The 4,474-nt window shown below is 36.1% G+C and overlaps 1 long non-coding RNA gene across 1 annotated transcript in view; it reads right to left on the minus strand.

The window, feature by feature from the left end:
• Positions 1 to 302: 302 nt before the first annotated feature.
• Positions 303 to 4,474, minus strand: part of LOC106880288 (uncharacterized) — a 6,152-nt gene continuing 1,980 nt past the window's right edge. Inside the window, exons 2-3 of the long non-coding RNA XR_001410734.2 lie at positions 2,900 to 3,123; positions 303 to 714 (exon numbers count right to left, since the gene is read on the minus strand). This is a non-coding gene — a long non-coding RNA (uncharacterized LOC106880288). The remainder of the gene's footprint in view (positions 715 to 2,899; positions 3,124 to 4,474) is intronic.

Here is a 4,474-nt window from a genome sequence, read left to right on the forward strand (position 1 = left end):
TGTTTTTCTTCAGTCTGCCTGATATTATTCCTACTCTCCCTCCCACTTCCCTTCCAGTCTTTCCAAGCTTCTCTTTTAACTTTTGTGGCTTTATCCACCATAGCAATCCACCACTATGTTGTCTTCCATGGCTGAAACCTTGTTCCATCCTCTTATCTGGCTTGTGGCCTGCAGCAGGTTGTCTCTTAGACATTCCCAGTTGCCCTATAAAAATCTGTAGTTATATTTTGTAATACAGTTTAACACTGAAATGAGAAACTATTAACGTGCCAGTCATTCATTAATTGAACTAACTGGTAAGAATGTGTTTAGATGAACATTGATTCATCCAATTTATTTATGCTGTTGGTAATAATGGATTTATAAATTGTGTATCCGTGAACAATAGAGTAGGGTATTCAGAAATGATGATAACTCAACACAGGGTAGAAACTTTGCCTGGTTGATTCTTTGTTTCTGTCTATGATATTGTATATAAAGACCAGGTGTTTACATTTGCCTATTACATACATTGTTTGATAAAATCTATAAATACTGTTGTACAGTATAGCATTAAATCAAAACACTGTGAACATAGTAATTCATTTTATAAGTTTCTAACTCCTTCTTGCCATAGGTGCCATCCAATACTTCTTGGAGCCTATGTATGGCTGAGAGAGATTTTAGTTTTTATATCTCCTCTCTTCCTATGACCATCACATTGAAGCATGTAGTCTACGAAGAAAAAAAAACAAAGGATAAGAAAAAAGATAACTGGAATGGTCATGGCTGGAATGCTTTTGATCATAACTCTATATATCTAGGCCTTGCAACAACTAGATCAGCTATACATTTTCCCTATTCAATCCTCATTTGGAGCTAACTGACAGCTACCACTGATTAAAATTTAACTATATATTGAACTGAAGATTTAAAATATTTTTTATCATGTAAAAGTTTTACATTATTTTTATGTAATCAATATAATGATTATGTGACAACTTTAGGGTGTTCTGGGCTTTACTGCTTGAAGCAATTTTTTCAAAATATTGGGTTGTCCGGAAAGTTTGTGCTGATTTATAGTAGCTTACCTTTCAACTTATTTGCCATGAAACCACCTCAATTCTGGGAAGAGGGTATTTTCAAGTTAAAGGAAAGATGGAGACACATTGTGCAACAAAATGGTTCATATTTGGTTGATTAAAAATGTAATGGCAAGTATTTATTGACCTTTTTCTTTCTTTTAAAAATCGGCACGAACTTTCCGGACAACCCAATATATTGTTGACAATCTGGTTCATTCTGTTTTTGTGCATGCACTAAAAATCTGAGCCATGCACAAAGAAATTTCAATGCAACTGCGACTTTCTAGTAGTGACCATCCAGACCCTTACCTCTCAACCCTGAACTCTAACCCTAAATTCTAAACCCAACCCTCGAAGTGTTCACTTTAAATCCTAACTCCCAACTCTATAACCTAATCCTAAACTTAAACCTAAATTCTATTCATTGACTTTAAAACCTAACCCTGAACCTAATTCTAATCTAAATCCCAAATCCTAAGCCATAACTCTGACTATAAATCCTAACCATAAGCCCTAATCCTAAACTTCACCCTAATCCTAACTTTTAATCCTACTCCTAACATCTAAACGTATTTCTGACTTAAACCCTAATTGTAATTGACCCTAAAAAAAAAATTGTATCATAAACCATGCCAAATTATATTAAATATTACTACATACTCTGTAATGCATGTGCAAAAAACCAAAATGAGTTGGACTGTCTACAATTTATTTTCGTAAATTTCTTTTCCTGTTTGTAAAGTCTAGCACTTCCTAATTTTGACAGCAGAGCAACTGTTAGTTGTTATTAAGCCTCAGTTCAACCCCTGATCAAGTAGACCATTGTTTTTTTCCCCAGACACAATGTATCTAAGACAGCATTTTCCACTGTTTTCTCTTTGGGTACAATATGAGGGAGATTTGGGCGTTATCTCTCTTTGGGTACAATATGAAGGAGATTTGGACGTTATTTCTAGCAAACCAAATGACAACGAAGGAGCTATAAGCGAGTCCCTTCCGTGAGCTGAAAAGTAGAACACTGCTCTTCTTGTGTATCTCCTCTCAATTCGATCACTGGTTATGTCCCTTTATGTTATATGTTCAAATCTCATAACGGTTGACTTCACCCATTTAAAGACGATAAAGTGAGTAGTTATCATGTACTGAAATCATGTAATCGGCTATACTGAACCCACTTTATATTTTGTAGCCTTGTACTGAATTTAAGAATCAATATTGTAATTCTTGTAAGGCGCACAATAACAGAGCAGTTCGCCAGAAAAAAAAATGCTTTGTTTAATGCTTGGAGTGTTTTTGCACAATCAAGTGGTTCATTGTTTGATATGATTACATTCTAAATATGTCAGTGATTCAGAGAGGAATAGTGTGATAAGTAATATCTCATTTTTCCATTTCCAACTCTGAAATGTCTTAGTAATCAGTTCAAACTTACAGGGGTAGGAAAAAAAAATTTAAATTACACAGTTATTTCCCTTGCATTTTCAAGGGAAATAACTCCTTCTAAAAAATATTTCGTGGATGTAACGTTAAATCATTTAATAGTGAGGGCATTTTAACTCAGTGTTTCTTAGGGAGAGGTAAGTGATGGCGACTCCATTGGGGTATCTGTGAGCATAGAAATGAGGGTGGAAAAACTGCCATGTTTAAAGCTTTCAGCTTCTTAAATTTGTCAAACACTATGGTCAAGAAAGGAATGTGAATTAATATCTGATGAATAAATTAGGAAGCGGTACCAAAAATGGTACTAAAATTTTGTGAGCGGGTGGGTCTGATATTTGTCTGTGAAAACCACCAAGTAATCTCATTGGTTTGTAAGGTCTTTACAGAATACTTACACGGTTTTCACATAGTTTCTCTGGAGTCAAGTCATTTTAGTTTCATCAGTCTTTTTCCAAGCTATACCCCAAAGAAAGTTAAAAATCTTCAAATCACGCGTAAGTCCGAGGTGTTGATGTTGAAGTCATTCTGCTGGAACTAGAACACATGGGAATAGTGTCTACATACAGGGATGACATTCGTGTCATACAGTCGGACACTTCAGACATCGGGGTGGTTGGCACTATATAAAAGAAATACAAGTAATTAAGAAGAATGTATATTACTCAGAATGAATCGGTGAGCTTAACAGTGATGAGTTGTACTGAGTGGAAAGTACATATTATTTTATCGATCACAGATGGAAGGTAGGCAAAGTATACACCAGTGGCATTTGAATAGAAACAGGTAAGTAAATGCGAGAAGGAGTATACACGAAGTATACAACTATCATACATTTCGGCGCAGGCATGGCTGCATGGTTAATGAAATTGCCTCGCAATCATTTGGCCTTGGATTCAGTCTCGCTGCGCAGTATCTTCAGAAAATGTCTTCTCCTATAATCTTTGGTCGGTCAATACCTTGTGAGCGGATGTGGTATACGAAAACATCAGGCGCTGACAGCAAACAGTGCCTGATGAGCGTACTTATGTACATGAAACTATTACTAGCGCATATAATGCATGTAGTATGAAACATTCATAGTAATTTATATATATATACTTTGTTCGTTTTATGTTTCACAGGACAGCTTGTTATCATAAGCTCTTTGAAAACATATTTTGTTGTAAGTCCATTACACTATATGGTGCACTGCATATAGGTACACTGCGGCATAATTTCTTTTACTCAATAGGCCCTGCCCTATTTAACATTGTCCCGAAACAGATAAAAGAGGAAAAGGATCCTATCAGCTTTAAACGGAGTCTAGACAGATTTCTTCAAGGAATACCAGATAAGCCACCTATACCTGGATACACCTCACTCAATAGGAACTCACTACTTGAATGAACCATAAACAAAACTTGACTTAAAAAGGATTTACATAATCCTATCAGGTGGTGCTATTTAGTTAGACATGGCCTGGACCAATCTTTGGTCGAAACATCTCTAAGTTTATGGTTGTTTGAGACGTATTTTATCACTGGTTACTATCCACTCTCTTGAAAGTAACTCCTTATACCCACAAAACTCTACTCCCTAAAAACAGGATCAGTCTCTCTATTGGACTTCTCTACAGTTTCCATGCACCCAATTATACTTTGGTCGATTCGAGACAATGATATAATTCTCTTGCCTAGCGTAGGGCTCGGTGGGTCATATCCGAAACCACATAGCTGTGAACTGGATCGCTTGAACACGGATCCACACATTGAAAGAAGTGGGTACTACCAAGAAAAACCCTATATTTTCTAATTCTTTTATAGGTTTAAGTCACTTACGTTCATGTTAGGGCATCGCCTTCAATGGCTTTCGTTCATTAGATTGAGCCTGGCACTTATTTTAGCCTGGAATTTATTTTATCGTCCTCTAATCATCGAACGGCTAAGTTTTACGTTTGGTGTAAAGAGTGCAATTCAGCGCACCATTTTACG

The sequence above is a fragment of the Octopus bimaculoides genome, chromosome 2, assembly GCF_001194135.2.
Source record: "Octopus bimaculoides isolate UCB-OBI-ISO-001 chromosome 2, ASM119413v2, whole genome shotgun sequence".
NCBI lineage: Eukaryota > Metazoa > Mollusca > Cephalopoda > Octopoda > Octopodidae > Octopus > Octopus bimaculoides.